Raw genomic sequence first — 12,163 nt, 5'->3', positions numbered from 1 at the left:
TAAGCTTCCACTGCCTGTATCAGTCCGGGATGCTCAGCCGTGCATGGTCAGTAAGTGAGAGATCCAGACAATGGGCAGTGTTGCAGGAAGAGCAGGTAGGAAAAAGAATCACACAGAGGCAGTCATTTAGCCCACCCAGTCCTTTCTAGTTTTGTGAAAGAACAATCCAGCAGATCCCATTCCTTGTCCTACGGTCCTGCAAATTTGTTTCCCAGCTTTCTGAACATCACAACTAAAGCTGCCTCCAATACATCCCATGGCAATGTATTCTAGGTCCTCGTTACACACTGTTTAAAAACTCTCTCAGTACAGAAGAGATCCAGAGTCTCAGGCAAGTAAGTAAACAGAGAAGCAGCAAAATTGTGAGTCAATGAAGGCTTCAAAAGGAAGTGTTCTTATTCATCATCTGCAAATGAAATTCAAAGGTTTCAAAGGTCTTTTGTTGTCACGTGTACCAATTAAGGTACAGTGATATGCAAATTACCATATAGCCATTTGAAAAGACACACAACTACGTAAAAGTTAACATAAACATCCATCACAGCAGATTCCCCACATTCCTCATTGTGAAGGAAGGCAAAAAAGTCCAATCTACTCCCTCTTTAATCACCCGGTCAGGGCAGTCGAACCATCCATTGGGGCGATCGAAGCTCCCGCATCGGGGCGATCGAAACTCCTGCGTCAGGGCGGTCGAAACTCCCGTGGCTTGGATGTCCCAAAGTCTGTCTCCAACCAGAGACTGCGGTCTCAGTGATGTTAAGTCCACAAGCACCCACAGTTGGAGCTCCGAGGACGACCCCTTGCAAAGGGATCGCGGGCTCCCTGGTGTTAATGTCCCGTAGGCTCCCCACGGTGGAGCTCTCAAAATCGGTCTCCAGCAGAGGCCGCCAACTCCTCGATGTTAGGCCGCAGTGCGGACAGCGATACGATGTGGCAAAAAAATTGCATCTCTGTCGAGGTAAGAGATTAGAAAAACTTTCCCCCAACCACCACCACCCCCCCCCCCCTCCCCTCCCCTGTCGTGAAGTAGACTGACTCACCTCCCCCCCCTCGCCACAATCTTTGCACATCCCCAATCCTGGACTTTCCATTCGTCACTTTAATTTCATGTTTCATGTATCTTATGACTGTTGGCAGGCCAATTTACCTCTTGGGATAAATAAAGTTCCAATGTATCTTATCATATCATATCGCATCATATCTCATCATACCGAGCATCATACTCAGTGGACTCCATACTCACTGCCTGGCCTTTCTGGAGTCCAGTCATTCCCTCACTGTACAAATGCTTAAGGTACAGGAGGCCATCTCCTAGAACGTGCTGTCTCAAGGCTAAACTGTAATGACAGCTGCTGCTCGACCTCCAAAGATCTTACAGCAGGATTCCCCCATTTCACTGCATTTCCTCAGCCACCAGGTTCCTGTCCTTTGCTCTGGACATTAATGTGAGGTTTATTCATTCTACAGGTGTGGGCATCACCAAAACTTAACTGTTCCTCCCACAATGCCCTTGAGGAGAAGATGGCGAGCTGCTCCTTCAGCTGCTACAGCCCTTGAGCTGTGGGTAGACCCACAATGTAGTTAAGGACGAACTTCAGGATTTTGACCCGGCAACTGGGAGGGAATGGCGATGCATCTCCAAGTCAGGATAGTGGATGGCTTGGAGGGCAACTGCCAGGTGATAGCGTTCCCAATTTTTGCTGACCTTGTCCTCGTAGAGGTTTTAGGTTTGGATGGCACCATGTAAGGAATCGCGGGGACTTACTGCAGTGAATCCTGCAGATGGCACAAATTGCTGCTACCAGCAACGAGTACAATAAACTCATACTTGAATCGATTGTAATTGAGTTTGAACTGATTGTATCTATGTATGGTATGTTTGATCTGTTTGGATAGCATGCAAAACAAAGCTTTTCACTGTACCTCAGTACGTGACAATAATAAATCTAAACATCCTGTGCGTGTGTGGTGGAGTAAGCAAATGCTTGCGGATGGGATGCCCATTAAACAGACTGCTATGTCCTGAGATGAGATGTCATAGAATGGAAAGCCTCATCTTGGGAACAGATGCAGCGGAGATGGAGAAATTGAGAGTAGGGATAGGATATATGCAAGAGGCAGGGTGCAAAATAGTATCATCCAGATAACTGCAGGAGTCAACGGCTTTGTAGTAGACATCAGTCGATAGTCTGTCTCCTGTGATGTAGACAGAGAGATCAAGAAAGGGGGGTGGGAGGGGGAGGGGGTAATGGGAAGAGGATTCAGAGATAGTCTAAGTGATTTTGAAGGCAGGGTGGAAGTTAGTGGTAAAGTTAATGAACTCATCGTGTTCTCAACAAGGTTCTGTATGGGGTAATATTGATACAATGATTGGGAACATTCTCTTTGGCTAAAGAGACAAAGGTTTCCTTGCCCATATTTAACCTGATGCCATGAGATTTCAAGGGAAACAAAGTCAATGCTGAGGATTCCCAGGACAGTTCCTTCCCAACTTATACCACCGTGCCGTCACCTCTGTTGGGCCTGTGCTGTTAGTGGGACAGAACATACCCAGGGAAGGAGAGTGGTCCTGTCTCAGATTTTGGCAGTAAAGGTGTGATTCCATGAATAGAACTGTCAGGCTGTCACTTGACTCATCTGCAATACAGCACCCCCGATTTTGGCAGAAACCTCCAGGTGTGGGTGTGGATGATGTTACAGGGTGCACTGGGGCAAATATTCAGTTGGTTCTGCTTGATCCGTACAGCTTCATTTCTTTGTGGCTTGTTGGTGGTTTATTTCCAATGGATGGCTTACCAGGCTGTGGAGTCGAGGGTGTGGAGTCACGTGCAGGCCAGATCTTGCAAGGATGTTCCTACAGGGCATTAGTGAACCAGATCAATTGTAGATTTCACAGCCATTATTAGAGTTTTTTATTCCAGAATTCATATTTGTATTTATCACCATCTGCTGTGGTGGAATTCAAAGCCAAGTCCTCAAGAGGACAACTACAAGAAATCCTTGCTTTATAGGCAGTAAAATAACTTGGTCTGAGTTGGTTACATAATGGAATCAACCTGGGTGTTTTAGCCTCAAGTGCATTTTTTAAAAAATAATTTTAAAATTATTTACCATCACATAGCACAAACCTCACGTGGAGTAAAATGATAAACACATTCATATTAAAAGGTGATAATGGATTCTGAATAGGTAGATTGCATTTTCCAATAACTAAAAAGCTTGTATGTACAAGCGTCTATATTTCAGCAGAATGTCCCAGGTTTCAGAGAATCATTATCAAACAAAATTTAACGCCGAGGCAAATATTGTAGCCAATAACCCTAACCTTAGTCAAAGGGCCGGGTTTTAATGAGCGCCTCAAGGGGGGGACAGAAAGGCAAAGGGAATTTCTGACTAGGCTCAAAAGATTGAATGGTGGAACGACCAAATTAAAGTGATATTCAAGAGAACAATATTGGAGGTGCATGGATATCAGAGAGTTATCGGGCCAGAGGAGATTACAGAGGCGTGAGATCATGGAAGAGTTATGAAAAGAAGAATGAGGATTTTAAAATTACTCATTCAAAGAAAGAAAATAATCGGTTGAAACAAGGTTTGGCCTTTCTCACCAGCCTAATGAACAGGTTGAAATACGAATGCGAGTAAGAGCTGTACACAATGCAACCAACCACAGCATGTACAGGTATCTATTTCATTGTCACAACCCCCTGGCACAGTGCCAATGGAAAATGCATGCTGAGCTTGAAAGACAATGGATGCCTTGCGTGGGAGAGCTTTGTATTCTGCTAATTCCTCTACCAGACTCCACTCTTTTCTCTCTAGTGTTCCTTGTTCATTGTGCAGGGGATCTTGGGGCTAATGTTGGCTGCAGTGATATTTAATGGAAAACATGCAAGGGCTGCTACTACATGGGAAAGTGCCTTCCACAGCAGTAGCAACACAAGGGATATAAAGGCTTATAATTGCAAAGTATGCCAGGAATTCAGGTGCACTGCTCTGCAGAAGAGCTTTATCAAACAATTAAGAAAAATACATTAAAATTTGTAAAATTTATTGATCATATTTTCTTTCGCCCAAATTTACATTTCTGAATAGAACCGTTAATGTTATCAAAGGGGTGTTTTTGTACTTTCCTGATGCTTAGAAATCCACTTCCATTGTTCTTACTCAATACAAGACTTCACAGGCTAGCAAGCAAGGTAGGTGTGAGTAACAAAGCAAGCTGGACTTCAATGTCAACAGATATTCATTCTGCTCTTATTATTCTTAGCGGGATCACAGGTGAGCAGCTTTACATCATGTTGTCTCCATGTATTTTTGTTGCAAAGAGTGATTCACCGGTCCCTTAGTTCATTTCTGTTTACATCCTCAACACCGCTGGCCCAAATTTGGTGGCCTTCATGATACCAAAAGTTCTGGAATCCACCTGGAGGTAAAAATCCTCTGGTTGCTTTCTGCGATGTCCTACTCCTCCTGCACAGGGTGAATCTTTGCGCATCCAATCAACGCAGTCCATAATTTAAAAAAAAAACCTTAACTCTGTTTAACTATCAACTCTGCTCCCTGCAAAAACAGTGAAAATGTTGCCTGGAATGCAATGTGATATAAACAAAATTCCTGGAGTAAATTGGACTAGTGATGATTTCCAGCTGAAATCGAGCCAGTTGTAAAACTGGATTGGGCACTTCTGGTTGCAATCCTTATAATAACATCAACCATCATGCACGCACATTCCTAATCCTTATGACATAAATTGGAGTTCAAAGCCCCAGATGACAACCATGGTCGAACAGTCTAAGGAGAACAAGGAGTATTCGCTACATTCCTGTATTGCTCCCATTTAAAGGAAGACCCTACCAGCATTAAGAATCTGGTGGCACAGCTCCAGAGCTGATGCCAGGATCACCTCCCAGGGTTCAGAGAGTGAGCTCATATCAGAAGTGGTGGAGGGATGGACATTTGAAGGTTTATTGCAGCTTTCAGCTTAAGGTTTCAGTGGCTGCCCCAGTGGTGATACTACTGACAGCAATTCATGATTGTGGGCTGTGGGCCAAGTTTCCCTGACCACTCAGGGAGAATCAAAGACCCCAGGGCATGTGTCATTTGCTGCAGAATCTCACAAACAGGAGATATCAGTCGGTGCCAGAAGAAAAATAGCCAGGAGAGACATCTTGAAGACCAAACAGCAGACACTAAAACCAGGCAAAAGATAAAAGAGGAGCAGAAGGATGATCAAGGTTGAAATGGGTATGTCTTTATTCAATATCAGCAGCTCCATCTCCAAGCCTAGCAGAATATAGATGCATCATCTGGTCAGACAACTAGGAATTAACTAACACAAAGGTTTTCCTAAACATCTCCACAATCATTGTTCCGATGGAAAACAAGTTAACCTCCAATTTATAATAACATTCCCATTGTTACCATCAATAATCAGTTGGAAGAGCTCATACATTTCATTATACTTATCATGGAACTCATACGAGGCACTCATTTTTGAATGGAGGCACAGGTGGCTGCAGATTCTGGAATCTTGAGCAAAAAGCAAATTGCAAGAGGAATTCAGCAGGTCAGGCAACATCTGTAGAGGGAAATGGAAATATGATGTTTCAGGTCAGGATTCTACTTCAGACTGATGGAGTAGAGAGGAAATAGCTGGAGGTGTCTTCTTCACTGCATCTTCATCCTTGGTTACTATCTCCACCCATTTCCCTCGCAACAGAGTCAATTGCTAATCAACGCATCCTAACCTGAACACACCCATCAATTGCTAGTTCATATCCCATCTCTTCCGCTCACCTCTTGCTGCCAGCTATCTACCCTCTACTCTGAAGAAGGGTCTGAACCTGAAAGGTTGTCAGTGCATTTCCCTCCACGGATGCTGCCTGAACCACTGAGTTCCTCCAGCAGTTTGTTTTCATTGTCATACAGGATGTAAACAAGCTCTTCAGCCCAATTTGTCCATGCTGACCAAGATGCCCCATCTATGCTAGTTCCACTTGCACATGTTTGGCCCATATCCTCTAAACCTTTTTATCTATTGACCCATCCAAATGTCTTTAAATATTGTTTTGATCAGGCCCAGGAGATCTATCTACCTTCACACACCTTAGGACATTCAGCACCTCTTTGGCTGTAGTATGGACTGTCCTCAAGACAGCTCATTTAACTGTCCCAAGTTCTTCTGCCTTCAGTAAAAACAGAGGAGAAATACTCATTGAGGATCTAGCCCATCTCCTGTGGCTTCACACAGAAATGACTGTTTTGGTTTCTGAGAGGCCCTATTCTCTCTCAAGTCACTCTCTGTCCGTTAATCTATTTATAAAATCTCATTGGATTCTTCTTAATATTGTCTGCCAGAGGTGTCTCCTGCCCTCTTTTTGCCCTCCTGATTTCCTTAAGTTTGTACCTCATTTTCCAAAGCTCCTCCAGGGATGCACTTAGTGCCAGCTGCCTACGACTCCCTTTTCCTGACCAGAGCCTCAATTTCCCTTGTCATCCAGGTTTCCTTACTCCCAACTGCCTTGCCCTTCACTCTAACCGAAACATGCATGCCCTGAATTATTGTCAACACACTTTTAAAAACATCCCACTTTCCAGATGTCCTTTTTGCCCGTAAACTACCTACATCAATCATCGTTAGCAAGTTCCTGTCTAATACCATCAAAATTGGCCTAGCCTCAATTCAGAATTTTAACTTGTGGGCCCGCCCAACCTTTACCTATTTTAAAGCTAATAGAACTGTGGTCACTGGTCCCAAAGGCTTACTCTTGGTCAGACTCTCCAGTCACTTGTACTTCCCAATTTTCTGAGTGTAGGTCTAGCTTTAACCCCTCCCTTGTAGGGCCCTCTACATATTGCCTGAAAAAATGTATTGAACACATTTGACAAATTCCACCCTGTCCAAGCCATTGGAACTATAACAGTCCCAGTCTATATTGGGAACGTTAAAATCCTCTTTCACTACTACAACACTATTTGTCTTGCAGCTGCCTGCAATTTCCCCAACATATTTGTTCTTCAAATTCCCTTTGATGATTTGGGAGGCTTATGGTACACTCCCAACAAAGTGATCAGCCCATTTTAATTTCTCAGCTCCACCCTTATAGCCTCATTGAATGTACCATCAGTAATATTATCTCGGACTACTGCCATGATGTTCTCCTTAATTAATAAAACAACACCCCCTCCTCTTTTACTCCCACATCTATCTTGCTTGGAACACCTGTACCCTAGAACATTAAGCTGCAATTCCCATCCCTCTTTTAGCCAGGTTTCTGTAATGGCTACTACATCGTAGGTCACATGTACCCCAAGTTCATCTGCCTTACCAGGACTGTCGCATTAAAGTAAATGTAATTCAATCCACCAATCCTTCCTCGCTCCCTGCCATGCTCCTCCCTATCCTGTCCACTGAACTTGCTTTTATCATCTTCCATACCAACCTCTTGTCCCTCTTCTGCCTCTGTCCTGTATCGGATCCTGTCCCCTGCCAATCCAATTAAAAACTGTTTATTACATTTTATTACTTTGTTTTGATATGATAGACCTGTTGCTGAACAATCTCCCCGAGCCTGAAAAAATAAGTTAGTGTGATCGTCACACAAACTAAAGAAAACATTTCCATGGCTTAAAAAAATTAAAAATGGTTTTAATTTACGATTCCCTCTTGAATCCAATCTGCATGGTGCAATTTTCAGTTCACTCCCCAGAACATGTTTATCGAGTTGGTGATTTTTGCTTCTGTGCACTGTCAGCTTCTCAGCTGGTTTGTGTGAGACAGCTGCTGGAGAGAAACAGCCACAGAAGGCACTGGTTTCTCAAATCGCTGAGTGAAGTGAACTGCACAACACAGAGATTGTTGAATCTTTGTGGGCAGCTTTCTTCAAGGTCAACAAGTAATGCTGTCCTTTCACCAATGGCTAGACTACTTGGCTTGTAAAGTTATGGTGGAAAATTACAAACATCAATTTAATGCTTTACTTGTTGAAACACAAGAGGCCATTTAGCCCATCAGGCCCATGTTAGCTGCCAACAGACTGAAGGGCATGTCCCACTTTGGCGATTTTTTAGGCGACTGTCAAAGTCGTAGCAGATCGCCGAAAAAAATAACCGTACAACAATGTCCGCGACAAGCTAAGACAACTGACCACATAGGCGACGGCAAGCTGAAGAATACCGGTGACTCAAGGGCCTGTCCCACTTAGGCGATTTTAAGGCGACTGCCGGCGACTAGGCTGTCGCCGAACGTTCGCTGGGCATGATCGCGAGGAGTCTTCCAAAGATCGTAGTGGATCTCAGCGCATCGCAGAGCAATCAAACGGTTTGAAATCTCTCAGCGACAGCTGGCTTGTCGCCAGGCATCGTAGCTTATTGCGGTCACTGTCGCATGCTGTCCCCAGGTTTGATAGGTTCTCTTAAGATACATTTAGAAGCACATAATATTAAAATAAGTAAAGTCATTTCAAAATACCATAAAATGCTTGTGTTTAACCAATTTATTTACCTTGAGGACATTTGACAGGTAGATTGGAGGCGTCAGTTTGACGGTCAGGTAAGCGTGAGAATTTTTGCGATGTTTTTGGCCTCAGCCATTATATTTAAAGTGAGCTCCAAACCCAGAAACCCGATATACATCTCCCTTACATTTTCAAAGAATGCCCACACACTTTTCACAGAAATCCACTTAACCACTTAATTTTTTTTTTTAATACAGCTATTAGTAAACTTGAAGTAAATCCAGTTTATTCCTTGTTACAGTGAAGCTTGGTTTTTAAGTAACCCAAACAAGATGTTATAGTTCAAAACTCTCAAGTACTTACCGACTTGTCAGTGATTTCAGCGAAAGCCAGGATGCCGGAGAAGCATTGACAGCGTGGGAATTTTTGCGATGTTTCAGAAGACGCTGTAATCTCGACCTGACTTGGCATTGTCGTGGTCATTGTCATCGGGTCGAAGAAAAGTTTGGCGATCTGTTACGACTTTGACAGTCGCCGGCAGTCGCCAAAAAGATCGCCTAAGTGGGACAGGCCCTTCAGAGTCGCCTATGTGGTAGGTTGTCTTAGCTTGTCGCGGGCATTGTCGTGGTCATTGTCGTGGACATTGTCGTACGGTTAGTTTTTTTCGGCGATCTGCTATGACTTTGACAGTCGCCGGCAGTCACCTAAAAAATCGTCAAAGTGGGACAGGGCCTTAATTGTCATGTTGCAACTGATTCTCTTTCACAGAGTCATAGACCAATACAGCACAGAAACAACTCTTTAGCCCACTGTCCAAGCTGACCAAATTGCTCACCCGAGCTGGTCCCACTTGCCTGTGCCTGGCACATACCTCTCCAAACATTTCTTATCCATAAGATAAACAAGATGCTGGAGTAACTCAGCAGGACAGGCAGCATCTCTGGAGCGAAGGAATGGGTGACGTTTTGGATCGAGACCCCTCTTTGATGTAAATCAGCATATGCAGTTCCTTCCTACATTTCCTATCCATAAACTTCTCTAAGTGTCTTAAAGATGTACCCATTGTATTTGCCTCCACCACTTCCTCTGGCAACTCTTCACACCATCACCCTCAGCATGAAAAATGTGGTCTCCCTTTTAAAGATTGTGACCATTCACTTTATCTATTCACCTCATGATTTTATACAATTATTTCCTGTCACCCCTTAGCCTCTACATTCCAGCTAAAAAGACCTAGTCTATTCAATCTCTCCTTAGATCTCAACCTCTCTAGAACCAGAAACAGCCTCGCAAACCATTGCCACCTTCATGGAATTATGTACTTGCACCCCTAGTTCAAGTCAGGAAGAGTCATGTCATTGTCATATACACAGGTACTGTGAGTAACAGCTATCATAAGAAACTTCCTGGCAGGCAGCATCTCTGGGGAAAATATATAGGTGGCATTTCGGGTCAGGACCTATCCTCAGATTCTGAAATAGGGTCTGGATCTGAAACATCACATCCATTTTCTCCAGAGATGCTGCCTGGCCTGCTGAGTTATTCCAGCAGTTTCCGTCTATCTTTGATATAAACCAGCATCCGCAGGGGCGGCACAGTGGTGCAGCGGTAGAGTTGTTGACCCCTCGGAAGAAGTGAGGGAAATTTTAAGAAATGCTTTCCAATGACCTAAAGAATGCCTCTGACTCGAACTTTTCAACAGATAATTAATTTTGGTCAGGGAGGGACAGGCACATCTGTCTATCCTTCCTTTATAATTACTGCACATAGGAACCGTTTGTAAAATTACTTCAGTTCTATTCCACACTATATCACTTTTAGAGTCAGAATAAAACACATTACTAAGTATAAATAATTCCAACCACAGGCACAAATTTCTGGAGTAATTCAGCAGGTCAGGCAACACATGGATAGGAGGCGTTTCAGGTTGGGACTCTTCTTCAGGTTCCAGAGATGTTGCCCTATCCATGTTCTCCAGAGATGTTTTCTGGCTCCCGAGTTATTCCAGCATTTTTTTTCAAAACATGCTTCTTGTTTCTACTCTGAATTAATTCCTATTTGCCAGATTTGATGCAGATGAAGTGAAATTCGAGATTGCGTTGTCCATAAAACATCTCCTCTTATACACAAGATTAAATATTCAGGTCCATATCTGGGTAGATATTTTTAACGAATGGAAAATCAAGGGATCAAGGGATATGGGGAGAAAGCAGGTTTAGGTTACTGATTGTCGATGATCAGCCATGATCACAATGAATGGCGGTGCTGGCTCGAAGGGTCAAATGGCCTCCTCCTGCACCTATTTTGTATGTTTCTAAAATAGGTTGATATTTTTACAACTGTAATTTCCAAAGTTTTTGCCTTTTTTGACAAAAATTTAATATCTCAGATAGAAGGCAGCAAGGCAAAATTTGAAGTTAATTGTAAATACTGTACAAGACTGACAAGTTTCCATAATTCAGGTCCTCTTCTGTAATAAAAAGTTAACATGGCAAGTTTCTCTTTCAGGGTAGATTAACTTGCAGTATTGTTGGTTGATTCTACCTACTTATTAGATGCTTAACTACTTTAGAAGGCACCTGGTTTTGTCACTGGACAATCTTTTTATTGTGATACCTTAAAACCTGAAAGTATTTTAGAATATCATACCCTTGTGTATTCAGAAACTCAAGATATTAACATTTGATAAATTTTACAATTGTCAATTAAAATCTTCCAGTTTAGGTGCTCTCTCCTTTCTGAATAAATACTTCACCTTATTTTCAATTTGATGGCAGGGAAAGACCATTACATATTTCTTCTTACATAGGTTGCACAGATTAATGATTCTTTGACCAATCCTGGTACATGCTCAGTATCCAGGTGTTAATTAATTGGATTAATTAATTGGCTTTGCAGCACCAGAGACCCAGGTTTAATTCTGACTATGGTTGCTGTCTGTATGGAGTTTGTACGTTCTCCCTGTGACCCCGTGGGTTTTCCCTGGGTGCTCTGGTTTTCTCCCACATTCCAAAGATGTGCAGGTTAATTAGCTTCTGTAAATTGACCCTGGTGTGTAGAATAGAACAAGTATACAAGGATCACTGATCAGCGTGGACTTGGTGGGCCGAATGGCCTGTTTCCACACTGTATCTCTGAACCAAACTAAGCTAATGAAAGCGACCACCAAAATTAATACACCAAGGTCCTTATCACAATTGTTCCTAACTTAATACCTCATTTAAACAATAGTTTTACTCAGGAAACATTTCTCCTCACTGGTATTGCCAGGCTGGGGAACTTCAATATTGCAGAACTTGGATAAACCATTTGTTTTATAGAATTCTACAGGTTGGATGAGGATAGGCAGCCATTGCAGAGAGCAGAAATTAATCTTTCGATTCTAAGCCATGTCAATGCAATAAATACTGTAGAAAACAACAAGGGATTCTGGATTGATTTCAGGACAATAAGCAAACTTTAAGTCATTAACGTCTTATATTTCAATCTGGGCCCCTGATGTCCTCTGACTACCTAGACATGTTTGTTGCTTTGCGGTCGCTCCCAGGTATTTATTCTCTCATACAATTTGTTATAAAATGTTATAAAATGTCTACAGCTATTCACTGACTCACAGAGAACAATGTACCCCGTGCAGACTAACAATAGTTTAAGAGAGAACACATTCAGCATTTAAAGCAGCTTAATATTCTCACCATAGGTAG

Source organism: Rhinoraja longicauda, chromosome 3 (genome assembly GCF_053455715.1).
Source record: "Rhinoraja longicauda isolate Sanriku21f chromosome 3, sRhiLon1.1, whole genome shotgun sequence".
Classification (NCBI taxonomy): domain Eukaryota; kingdom Metazoa; phylum Chordata; class Chondrichthyes; order Rajiformes; family Arhynchobatidae; genus Rhinoraja; species Rhinoraja longicauda.
This window is presented reverse-complemented; position numbering follows the sequence as displayed.